Genomic DNA, 13,742 nt, shown 5'->3' on the forward strand with positions numbered 1-13,742 from the left:
GGTGCAGGGACAGCAGCCAGAGGCAGACTCAATGACAAACACAGTAACAACAGCACGCCATTCAGTCACTTAATCCTGTTCCACCATTCAATTCAATCATTACTCAGTATCTCAATTCCATGTACCCTTTTTGGTTTCACATCCTTTGCTTAACATGTATCTGATAATCTCAATTTCGAAATTTTCATTTAGTCTTGCCTCAACAATGATTTGGTGGAGAGAGTTCCAGATTTTCATTATCCTGTACTAAAGAAGTGCTTTCTGAACTCATCCCTGATAGGTCTAGCTCTGATTTTGAGATACTGCCATCTTGGTTCTGGATCCTCCTGCCATAGGAAGTCATTTCTCTCCATCTACAACACCAAACCCTTTCATTATCCTTAACACCTGAATGAGATTACTCTTTAACCTTCCAGACTTGAGGAAATACAAGCTCTGTCTTTGCAATCAGTCCTCATAATTTAACCATTTTAGCCTCAGTATCATTCTGGTGAATTTGTGTTGTACCCCCTCCAATGCTCTACACTGAATCCAATTCTCCAGATGCAAACTAAGCAGTTTATACAACTTGAAACATTCACCTTGTTTTAATACAGCCCTCTTGAGATTAAAGTTAACATTCCATTAGCTTTTGTAAATATATTTTGGACCTGATCATTAATTTTTTGTGATTTCTGTACATGTCTCCAGGGAAAGCTGCCATGGCTGCCCAAAATATGCCCATTACATAGCATGGAGTGTAAGTGTGGCACAAATAAGGTGAGTATGCCATAAAAACAAATAACTGCGGATGCTGGAAATCCAAAACAAAAACAGAAACAGAAATACCTGGCAAAACGGCGGAGAAGAGCACAGTTGACGTTTCAAGTACTCATGACCCTTCAACAGAACTAAGGAAAAATAGGAAATGGCCTAATGCTAAACCCCTGAAATTCCACATTTTATAGGAATAAGAGGCCCCTATTATCTCATTTCCACCTTCTGTTTTTGTTAAAATTTAAATCAAACTTCCCTTTAAAAGTCTCTGAGCACAACATGTTCTACCTGCTAGTTTTATTGTACATAGAGTTGCCTCTAATCATGGTTCTCAGTCCGTTATCTCTGACTCAACAATCTCTCAAGGACTTTTCAATTACCAGTAGGGAAAGTAGAACTACTCAACCTTCTGCTGAAAGGAACATGTGTAACCCTCCCACAGCCCTTGTTCAGTCTACTGCCATCATTTGGACTGTTATGCTACTTAATCGACTTGCATTATTTTAATTAACACATTAGAACAGGTACAAAAACCATCAAATTTTGTGGGGAAAAATATTTCTGCAAATGTCATTAAGCTTCTAGGAGGAAGTATTGAATTGACCAGGAAATTTATATACATCGTTTCTTGTCAGTGATAAAGAAGATTTACATTTACTGCACATCCTTGATGATGTCTGTTGACTGATAAAGGTGCAGAGTGTTTCTATCAGTGCACTATTTCAGGAGCATAATAAAGTGAGTTTTTTAACTCACTGGGTTACAAAAAGAAAACTTGCATATTCATATGTCGCCTTCCACTATTTCAGGAAGTCCAGAGTGCTTCACAGACAAAAGCGGAATTTTACCACCTTAGTCCTTGCTGGAACAACTGGACCATTTTCAGACCAGGAATCCGAATCTCTGATTTGCGCACTATGTCCCAAAGTAAATGAATTAGCAGCCTGCTTCCCGGTTCCCCGACCAATGAGGGAGGGCAGGTAGGATGACGTGCCAAATGCAGCAATGATGAATCTCTATTTAAAGGGTCCTTGGCTGGACTTACAATGACATTAGTGTTTGGCGGTAAAAGTTCACTGTGAATGAGGAAACAGCTGCAACATGGATGGCAGGTGTGGAAAGGTTATGCCCTCTGGTTCTCTCCGCAGAGAAGTCCTCTCTGGAGGTGATTCAAGCAGTGAGGTTACAGAGAGAAGTCTTCTTCCCAGACCACAGGAGAAGGAGGCCAGGCAGCTCCACCAAACAGGAATGGTATCAAGCTGCAGAGCAGCTGGTGTGGTTTTGAGGACCTGGATTAGTGCCAGGAAAGATTAGTTGACCTCACAAGGTCTGGCAAGGTTAGTGTCTCAGCTGGCAACCATCGCTCTCTCACCTCCCTAGCATTTACCTGCACAGCACTCCTCTGATAGACACACCTGGCTTTCACACGTGTTTACTTCTCTCTGGTCTCCTCTTCAAATCTCCATCTCAACAGACAACACTGACCCCGCCTCATCCAATTGCCTTCTCATACCCATTCCTCACAATCACCCTCCTGAAGGGTCAGCCTTCTAACCTCAGCAATCAGTTCACTTCTCACAATCCCCACTCTCTGCCTTTTCTCATTGGAGGAGAAGAGAACCCACAATTCGAGGGAGAGGCAGAGAATCAGGGATTGGAGCTGTAGCCATGGCTACTGTGACCTTGATGGAGGAGGCAAGATGGCAGCAGTAAAGGCCATTTCTGATGGAGACTTGAAGGTGGCGAAGAAACCTGATGTCAGCATTTGATATCACACTCCCACTTGGCACCTCACTGTCACTCATGTTGAATTAATGTCACTGATACATTAAATGCCGTGATCTGTACAATGCTAACTTGAAGCCCTAGTTCACCTACTTTTAATACTAACTCATGTCTTCCATCTTCCACAGGTACATTAATGGTCCCAACAGAGGTGATGAATGACAAGCACAAGGAGACTTCAGAGTGTCACATGACTAGTGTGTACCCTCCACCAGTGCAAATACACAGTCAACAGTGGGTCCAGCATCACAGATTGGTAGGATGGCACATGGTGAGGAGGACATCACATGTGAACAGGAGCAGGTGCTAGAGACAGGAACAGCAGTGGAGAGTCCGTCGGAGACTGCAGGAGACTTCAAGCTCTGTTCAGATGGACACAGATGCTGACTCTTGAGTAAACGGGTACTTGTGGAGCAGGAACAAGAAATGCCTGTGCTTCCATTAGCATTTCCAGGGGCAGTGTGCACCTTTGTACAAAAAATGGAGGAGGCTATCTCAAGCATGAGTGCCATGATGTCTCAGGCATTTATACGGATCACCACCTCCATTGAAAGAGTGGTCAACCTCATGGAGAATCAGATGTGATAGGCCACTAAGTACATGATGGCCCACACCAATAGCCTGCACACCCTGGATGTCAATTTACAGAACATTGATCAAATTCTCACATTGGTTGAACATACAGCCTACTAACAGGATGCTGCCATCAAGCCAAAAAGGTGTTCTGCCTACCATGCAAATTAGTAAATTGGGACATGAGTTTCAATGCCATTGTGTTGCAGATATGTAAGCCATACATCCTGTTGACTGGTGGATTGTATTAAACAACACATCCCTTCAGCTGTTCACAATAGCCAGAGTACTGGCTATACCCAACCAACCCTTGCTTGCAAAACCTAGAACATAATATCTAATGTTGGATGTGATTCTGCAATTGAACAGAACTTGCTGAACAATCTCGCGTATGCTAAGAATTACACTAACAACCAATTTAATATTATTAGTCAGGCTCACAATGTGGCTCACTTACGTTTGCTAGAAACTATATATATTCATTTGCAGGAGCCTGTCCCCTGCGGGAAAAAAGGAATATATCTAAACGTTGCACCCTTTTTGATAAACAGAAACTCCCTGGTGCATTCGTCATGGCAGCATCTCAACCAATCAGAACCAACTTTCCAACAAATCAGCACCTTTTTCTCATGCAGCATAAATTGTTGTTCCCTTTGAAATTTGGCATTCTTACATCTGTTCTGACCAGGGTAATTTCTAAATGGTACAAAAAGCTTCATCAGCATGTCTCTTTTTTCAGCAATGCATAATGTTTTCTGTCACCATATTTAGATTATACTGAGTCATTAAATGGGCACATTACAAAGATAGGTGAGATACTCTGCAGAAATTTTCATCTGTGTTCAACATTTGCAGACCCGTTTACTAAATTTATCAGGAGTCAGTAATTTATATTCACTGTTTCAACAATGGGTGGAAAGAAATGCTGTCAGGGACATAGGGGTATAGAGCTCAGACTTTTATCTATGCAATAGCCAGTATCACAGTTAGGCTATAAAATGCCTTTAATCACAATTCTCAAACTCAAAGTAACAGCCAAAGCAACAACCATGGCCTTCCTGTGGCTCATCTCCTGCCTCACCCTTCTTGGCACAGCTTATGGACAGAGTAAGTTACATTTCACAGTGACTATTTTAGCATTTGCTTTTCTTAGAAGCACGTTGCTTAAACTAACTCCTATTTGTGCACTGCCTACTTTAAATCTAGGCTGTGGGGTTCTAGCCATCACATGTTGTCACCGGCCATGAATGGATTGTAACTGGCGAAAACGCTGTCCCAGGATCCTGGCCCTGGCAGGTCTCACTGTAGGTATGTTGTTACTACAGTTAGAGATTAGCACAACTCCCAATGTGCCAGATATACCATCAGTAATGACAGACATGGGTTTATAAAATAGCCATTGATACAATTGAGTGTAACTCTCAATAGTACTGATGACCTACCACCACTTTGAGTTTTGTTTTTGTTCTTTTTCCTGTTTTCAATGAAACAGTCATTTCATGTTAGTTTATTCTCACCTGGAACAGGAGATGTACAAACAGTATCTGATCTACAGGCCTCTTTCACTAAAAACAATTAAACGCTGGCTAATCTCAGATTATGCTTACCTGCAACATTTACGTTGCAAACCTCAGACTGGGAGCACCCTTCATTTGGAAACTGCAGCGGCCATTTGAGATCCAAAGTGACGCCTGAGCCCACGCGCACATGGGGCAGAATTTTATGCTGATCGGGCGGTCGATCACGCGCCCGATCAGATCAGATGTAAAACTGCGCGAGATGACGTCAGGAGAGAGTCCTGATGTCATCCCACGCTTGTGTGATATTTCGGTTGGTGGGCATGCGCAAATGTCATAGCCATGCCTGCCATCAATTAAGAGGCCAGTTAAGGCCATTAAAAAGGCAATTGATCAAGATTTCATGTTGCCTGTACAATTACACGCACATCGCACAGACAAAACTAGCTGGCGGGCAAAACCTCATCCAAGGGCAGAAGAAAAAGGGTCAGCAGCATTGTCAGTGTGAGCAGTGAGGAGATAGTTCACTGCTGGTTGCTTATTGGTACTTGGCAACTCCATCTCTGTTTGGGGCTTCATTGTTAGCATTTCCAAGCTTCATTTCAGGACTCATTTCTGTCTCCAAAGCCCCTGGAGGATTCAGACCATGTGGATCCTTCCAGGTATCAACCAGCCTTCTGTAACCCTGGCGATGGGGACTGTGCTCTCCGCTGGGCCTGCACCTGCTGGAGGCACCTCCTCTCAGGAGGAAGAGAGGGGCAGAAGGAAGAGGAGGCCAGATGTCTCGATGCAGCTTCCAGGGGAGTCGACCTGTGGGAGGAGAGGTGCAGGTACAAGGGGCGCAGAAAGCCCAAAGTGGAAGGCTCATCATCTGCCTTCGACTCAGTACCATCCTGGTCTCCAGCAGTTCTTCGACTGCCGGCGCCTTGGGCACTCTCTGCATCCGCCTGCACCTCAAGTGAGAGTGAAGTGCCCTCAGCTGTGTGCGGTGACAATGTAGCCGATGATCTAATACCCACCAAGATGCTGGTATCTGGATTGGTGCCTGGTTCAGAGTGCAGGGGTGACACAGATGTAGATGAAGTCCGGTGGTTCTCTGACATCAGGGGTTGCCCTTCGGATCCCTGCAATTGAGTGTGTGTTAGTCATCCTAAGGGAGAACAAGGACATGTCATTAGTTAAAGTCATCACACTGTCACTGTGCATGCCAGGCACCCTGGTGAGACAATGGAGATCTGCATCATGGTGCCATCTTCTTGCAATGATCAATAGGGACTCCAGGTTTGAGGTTCCCATCAGTGAAGAGACTACACTAGAATGGCTGCACAAATTGAAACTCTCAACTCTGTGCACTGCACTCTTACCTTCGTCTGACACCCCTGCCTCTCCACGGCCAGTTGCACATTGACTGTGCCAGCTCTCTAGCTCCAGGGCATCCTGATTGAACCTGGTCAGTGGCAGCTTGGTGCAAGGGTGTCCCTCCTGTCAACACCTCCTCCAGGAGCACGGCGAGGCACTCATCTGAAAAGCCGAGGGTCGAGTACCCACCCAAACGGCCCTCCTGCCTGGCGCCTCCAGCCACTGCCAAAGCCATGAGTACCGTCTGCATAACGCAGACTGTTTACTTGTTTCCCAGCAACCTTCAAGGGGCTGCCGGTGCCGTTTCTTATCTGCACGCCAGGTCGCCATTGGACCCGTGCCTGGCCCTTCCAAACCATTGGGAAGCCACATTTCACAATAAGCAGGCTTTAATTGCCAGCCAGTGTGAAATCACAGTCGTGGGCTGATCATGGGCGCTGGCCCCTTTCTCAGTTGGTCCTGTACCTGCCAATTGCACCTGCCCACCAACCTGAAAATTCTGTCCATGATTCTGGGCTGTTGTGCCAGCCACCATATTAGTGAGGGCACTGAACGTCTTCTGGAAGTATGCATAGCAGACAAACCATGATGCCAATCTGTGTGCAATGCTGATTTGACACCAGCGGTGCCATTTGATGCTCAGTACTCCAGCTAACACCACCTCTAATCACACATGGCTGAACACGCATTCAGCAGCAGGAAGGACATCCGACCAATGCTATTTAAAGTGATCATTATACCACAACAGGTTAGTTACTGGTTGATTTCTTATGGCAACTGACATGATCCAACAAGTGTTCTGTTTTAAATATAGGTGTTTCATGTTGTAAAAGTCTACAGGGGGCGGTGTGGGAGGTATTGTGGGACTTTTGCTGACTTCGGTCTTCTGCACAAACCAGTTCCTCCTAGACATGAGTGCTCTAGTAGGAATACAATGTGGTTGGGAGAAAGTGCAGAGGTTAAGTGAAGCAGACGAAGCTGCTGAAAGAGGGAGGAGGAGGAGGAGAAGTGCTCTCAGCAGGAGAGGGTGCTCCCTGAACAATTCTTCTATATGAACCTCAGCAAGGAACAATATGTGAGATGCCTGTGCTTCCATTAGGGCATCCTCACTGAAATCTGCCAACTGTTGCAGCCAAAACAGTTCAGACAGGGCAAGGACCACGTTACCAATGGCTATCAAGGTGGCTGTGGTGATGAACTTTTATGCATCAGCCTCCTTCAAGGCTGGAGCTGCATATTTGCAACGTCTTGCAGTTTGCCATTCACTGTTGCATACAACATGTGACCACTGCTCCACCACCTGAGATGAGGGAAAAGTTTCTATGCAGCCAGTGTTTCAGATCTGGAATGCAGTGTCTGAAAGTGTTTGGCAGCAGCTTCAATTATGGCTTTCAAAAGGGAATTGGATAAGCACCTGAAGGGAAGAAAATTGAAGTGCTACAAGAAGTAGGTTGAAGTGTGAGCATAGCTAAATTGTTCTCTCGAAGACTCAAAGGGTGAATAGCCTCCGCCTGTGTGGTAACCATTCTATGATTCAACATGCAGATCCTGTCTCTATGCTGCTATCCTCTAAAATTATGGGCACTGCCAGTGTCTGAGCTGGTGGCTGCGAGTGTTGAATGGAGTGATGCTGCATTTTCATTATCAGTGTCTGCTTGCTGTTCCTCCACTGCCTGGTCAAATTGCACTTCTCGGATGTTTGCAAGGAAAAAGACACAAGGGTAAGCCTGTAGTGCAGGGAGGGGGCCATAGCAAGAGGTGCTTGCTTAGATCATCTGCATCTCATAAATCAGCAGCGAGTGTGGGATGAGCTGAGGTTGGATGTGAGAGGCAGAGTCTCGGGGAGTTGTATGAGGATACCATCATCTTTGATGGTTTCAGGCCTGTTGCTGGCCATAAGCTCAGCAAAGAGCATCACAATAATGACCAACATTATTTATTAATCCTCCATGGGGATTAGAACATGCAACGACGCCAGTCCCCACCTGGTTAGTTCCCGCTGCCTCCAGTTGTGGGCCACTTTCACCTGCAAGATTAAGGAATGTGTGTCAGTGAGTGTGGTGCAATGTGCTTGGGTCATGTGGCTGTCATGGTTGAATAGCTGGCAGTGTGTGCAAACTGTGGGTGTGAGATTTATAGCTGTGATAATTGTGAGTGTGAGGTGAAGCATATGAATGATTCATAGGAGTCCTGATTGATAAAGATGATTGCTAAATAAAGGATGTGCCTGTGGTAAATTGAGCAGTGTCTAAGGCTATTGGTGATTCCAAACATGTGACCTCTGCTGCTTAGGACATTTAAAAAAAAATTAAAAATTAAAAATAAATTAAAAATAAACTACATCATATTGAATGGGTGCAGGTTAATTGTGCATCATGATCCCAGCGCCTATTTTGATGGGCAAACAAATTTAGCCCCTCTAGAGTAAATGGGTTTAAATGGGCAAGCCAACTACAACAAATCTCTCCCTTTTGAGCATTACATGATGTAATGCCCTGAATTTTGTAACTAACTATAATGAAATTGAGTGTTTGTCGCTATTACTCTGTGAAACTGACAGCAATTTCTGGCATCAGTACATGTGCAGTTCAAATGCAGAAATCCAGAGATTGCTGCCAGTGATGCCCTGTTCCTTCACTTGAAGTGCTTGCAGATGGAAAATCAATTAGAAATCAATGATTTGATGAGAACTTCCATTTTTTTAGTATAAAAACATATGAAATAAGAGCAGGAAAAGGTCAGTTGGCCCTTTCAGCCTACTCTGCCATTAAACTAGATCATTGCTGTTCACCGCTTTGCCCAATTAATTTCTCCAGTGCTATTTCTTTACTTATACTGATTTCAAATCTCTCATAGACCTTTGGTTCCTCTTTATTTCCGGAACGTTCTTTTTTGTCTGGAGGGGCCGAGAGTTTCGTCCCTGGATCAGGTGCGCTGAATTGGGAGATTTCCCGGCCCTGTGAACCTGACCTTTAAAATTGTCCGCACACTGGCTGAATTTTCGGTCATGTGGGTCGGGTGGGGCAAGCTGAAATAGGGATTGGGATGGGAAACACCCTGGAACAGGTGTAGAGGCTGCCAGGTGTGGATGCAGGCTAGGAGAAAAGCCTGCTTTTGTGTGCCAGCTGTGTTTAAATATATAAAAGATTAAAACAAAAACATCCTTCCAGTCCACACCCCTCATACACTCCCTGAGACTCATCCATGCCAACCTATGCTTCCCACCCAAGGTCCCTCATACCCTCTATTCCAACCCATGTCCCCCCCATATATAACCTTTTGCCGTTATGACCTCCATGACAACTCACCTAGTATCCTTGGATACTTCCTTGTCAGCTTTGACACGTCCTTGACTGTTGGAGAGTTCTTTGACGGTTCCTTGACAGCTGGATAGTTCCTTGATATCTTGACAGTTCCAGTGAATTTGTACACAAAAAGTGCATAAACATGTTTAATTTTAACAATATAAAATGGTGTCTTAACTCTCCTAAAGGGTGTCTTACCTCTCCCAAACATGTCCAGGGACACTATCCAAAGGGGTACCTTACCTCTCTAAAGGGGTATCCTGGGGACCCAACAAATTCAGACCTGCTCTCACCTGGGCTAATCTGCACACTGCAGGTTTCACACTCCTGGCTTTCCAAAATCCCACTTCAGTGGAGGCAGCTGATGATTTAAATAAAATGGCCAGCTGTCTCCACGAATCTCGCATGTGTGAACCCTGGTCCAACTCCAGTCCCATCCTTGTGAAGGTGGGAAATGCTGGGTTCAGGGGCAGGATTTAGAATGTTTGACCATTTCTGGGATTTTCCCCACATTTGTGGCAAAAATCTGAGCCAAGGTATTTGTTTAATATCTCTGCCATTTCCTCATCCCTATGAAAATATGACTTTCTCTCTGCCTCTAAAACATGTATACTTTCACCAATCTTTCTCTTTTCACATACTTATAGAAAGGTTTACAATCTGTTTTATATCTCTTACTAGTCGCATGAAAAAGAGCTCCCTGAGGCACGGTGCTGCCTTAGGGAGGTTGAAGCACTTTTTAAAAACATTGATAAAGACAGTAAGAATTTTAAAAAACATGTTGCCTCATTTGACTGTGTCACATGAGCTGGGACATGTTTTTAATTCAAATATAAAATTTGTATTTTCTTTAAGAAACCCCATCCCAGTCCTAAAAAATGTAAAGGCCGCTTGGCCTTTTTGCTTGCCCGCCAGTGGTAAAGTTGGACGGGCAGTGTTAATTTGATTTTAATTAACTTGTTAAAAGCCTTAATAAGCCTTTCAATTATTGGCAGTTGCACAGCCGACTCCGGTGCACAGCCACCGAACGAAATATCACACGTGTGCACAATGACATTGGAACGCACACCGGATGTTATCGCGCATCATATTATGCTTGAGTGTGTCGGGCATGCGCCTGCACACCAAACATAAAATCCTGACCCTTATCAATTTTTGGACTTCCTTTGCTGAAATCTAAAATCCTCAAGCTTAATATTCTTTTTGGCAACATTAATAAGCCTCTTCCTTTGATCTAATACTATCTTTAACTCCTCGTGTTGGCTAGGGTTGGACAACATTTTCCATGGGGTTTATGTGACTTAATAGAATGTATATTTTTTGCAAATCATGTATTAATTCTTTAAATATTAGCCATTGCTTATATTATCATCACATCTTATCATGTAGTTTCCCAATCTACCTTAACCAACTCTCCCTTCATACCTCCATAGTTTACTTTGTTTAGATTTAAGACCTTAGTATCAGACTAAACTGAATCACTTTCAAACTCAATATAAAATGTTATCATATTATGGGCACTCTTTTCTATAGGCCCCCTTACTGCAAGGTTTTGAATGAACCTTTCTCATTGCACAATATTAAATCCAAAGTAGCCTGTTGCCTAGTTATTCCTCAACACACCAATTTAGAAAACTATCTTGTACAAACTCATGCTCCACACTATTACTGTAAATTTGTTTTGCCTGGTCTATATGAAGATTATGATTGCTGTATAAATCCTTTTACATGCACCTCTACTTTCCAGATTTATACCTGCCCTTGCCTAGACTATTATGATTGTTATAGGGCCTGTAAACAACTCCCGTCAATTCTCTGCCCCTTGCTGTTTCTTAGCTCCATCCAAACTGATTCTACTTCTTGATTTTCTGAGTTAAGATCCTTTCTCTCTGCCATCTTTATGCCATTCTTTATTTTTTAGGGCTACCCCTCCATCTACTTCATTTTGTCTATCTCTTCTTAATGTTAAGTAACCTGGAGTATTTGGTTCCCAACCTTGGTCACTTTGCGATCACCTCTCTGTAATGGCGATTAGATCATACCCATTAATTTCTATCAGTGCTATTGCATTCAATTTATTGTGCATACTTCACTCATTCAAATATAAAATCTATAGCTTTGACTGTTTTTTAAATTTTCCCTGCCTTTAGTCATCATTGTCTTGTTATTTTTGTTGCTCTCGCTGTTCCTTCCTGACCCACTCTGCTTATTTTTATCCAAATGCTGTTCTACTCTAGAGCCTTGACATTTCCCTTGCTGGTTCTGAATTTAACCTTTCCTGAATTCTCCTGCTCCCCCTTTATTAGTTTAAAGACCTGTCTACTGCTCTACTTATTTGATCTGCCAGGACACTGGTCCCAGTTTAGTTTAAGTGGAGCCACTCCCAACCTCTTCCTCTTTCCCCAAAGCAGGTGCCAGTGGCCTATGAAGCAAAGCCACTGCCTTACACACCAGGGGCTGGATTTTCATTTCTCTGTCCTAGTTGGAATGGAGGCAGGCGGGATTTATAAATAGTGTGTGGGACACAATTCTATGATTCCCGCCCCCATTCTCATCATTTTCAAGGACACAGGATAAAAGCGCAGGTAGCAAGCACAGATACAGCAATCCTGCCCTTGCCTGCTTCATTGTATGGATGAGGTGAATCCTTCCCCCTATTTCCATGGAATCAGGTTCATTTTGGTAGGTGACATGGTTCATGGCACTTCAGAAGAGCCGTGAACCATGGAGAAACCCTAGTCTGGAGTCGGACGCCTTTTGACAGGTAAGTTTAAAAGGTGTTGACAACTTCACGTATTGCAATGTAATGGTGCACGATAAATTGAATATGTTTTAATACAATAATTAATGATAGGGCTTTGTTTAGAAAAAGCAAGTGAGTATTAAATTGACCAGCATTGTGGAAGTGGTTAGATGTATAAAGCACTTTATCCACTGGATAAAGTGCTCTCCTGCATTCAACACAATTGAAATTCAGATTTTAAATGCGTAAAATTTTCCCTGTGATTTAATATTTTCTTTGATTGACAGTCCAGCCATCTGCTGAACCTTTGAAGCAGTGGAACAGATGGTCATCTATTCAGGCTACCTCAATGGTTTTAATGTATTCATGTTTAATGTTTAATATATTCTAAGGTTTTCTTTATACAGCTGTGCAATGAAATCCAAACTCCAATAATGGATCCAGCTCAGCAGAGCTTGTTGACACAACTATCAAGAGCAATGGGAGATTTTTTTTATCTTGATGGTTTTATGACCATTTGAAAGAATTAGGTTTTACTTTCAAAGTGGCTTTTGAATGAATGTGCTTATGTTGACAGTTTCATTAGTGGTCTCAAAGCCTTCCCAATGTTATAAGAGGGCTCAAGAGTTCTGTATATAGTGGGTACTGGGTGAGTTGGCATGGGGTGTATAGAGGGGCACTGGGCTCTAATGGGGCATGTATGGTGATGGGGGTTGAGGGTGAGGTTTTAGGGGGCCTCACACTTAGCTATCAATCTAGGCCAAAGTAGCAGGCAGTGGAGATGGGCCTTCTAACTTGCCTGTCTCGGCATCTACTTGACTCCATTCTGGCCTCAGGCCTGCTTCCAGAGGTGGCAACACAACTCTAGCCCGGTCCACTATCCACGATGAAACTAGCATGAGCGGTCACTGACAGGCAGGAGGCGGGATCGCAACGTAAGGAAATGGCCCGTCTCGCAATTCCTGCCTCAAAAATGAAAGTCTGGGTCCAGCTCTTCAGCCACAAATTTAACCTTCTAATTTGTTTATCCCTATGCCAATTTCCACAAGCATCAGGGAACAATGCAGATATTATTACCTTTAGGTTCTGCTTTTAAATTTGGACACAACACTATTGATCTCACTATAAAATCTCATGAAAAAGCTATGCCTTGTTGAATGGTGTATAACTTGGATTTTAATAGTGTCCTAAATCAAAATTTATTGCTGAACAATGTCTCTGGTCCTGAAAAACTAATTTTATATTTGTGCAATGTTGAATTGTTCCATTTCAATTAACTTTTTTTACAAAATTTGTTTATATTTGTTTGTAATATTTATGCTGCTACCTTAATTCCACATGTATTTCTTATTCTTAATTTCACTTTCTATAAAATTATAAAAACAGAAAATGTAGAGCTGCTTGCTACTTGGTTTGTGGTCTGTGAGGACTCTTCAATCTGATTGGCTACTTAGCCTATTTTATGGCATCACTGTTGCTGGATTCCTTAGATGCCCACTATCTGGTGCAATGATGAAATTAACATTGGAAAAGGTGAAATCCATGCCATAGGGGTCACTAAATCTTTGTGGGCAACTATTTTTGATGTCAACGGTATGTCCCGTCACTTGACCGCTGGCTGCAAAATTGGGCCAATGTTAAAAACAAAAAAAACTGCAGATGCTGGAAATCCAAAACAAAAACAGAATTACCTGGAAAAACTCA

Source organism: Carcharodon carcharias, chromosome 7 (assembly GCF_017639515.1).
Source record: "Carcharodon carcharias isolate sCarCar2 chromosome 7, sCarCar2.pri, whole genome shotgun sequence".
Lineage (NCBI taxonomy): Eukaryota > Metazoa > Chordata > Chondrichthyes > Lamniformes > Lamnidae > Carcharodon > Carcharodon carcharias.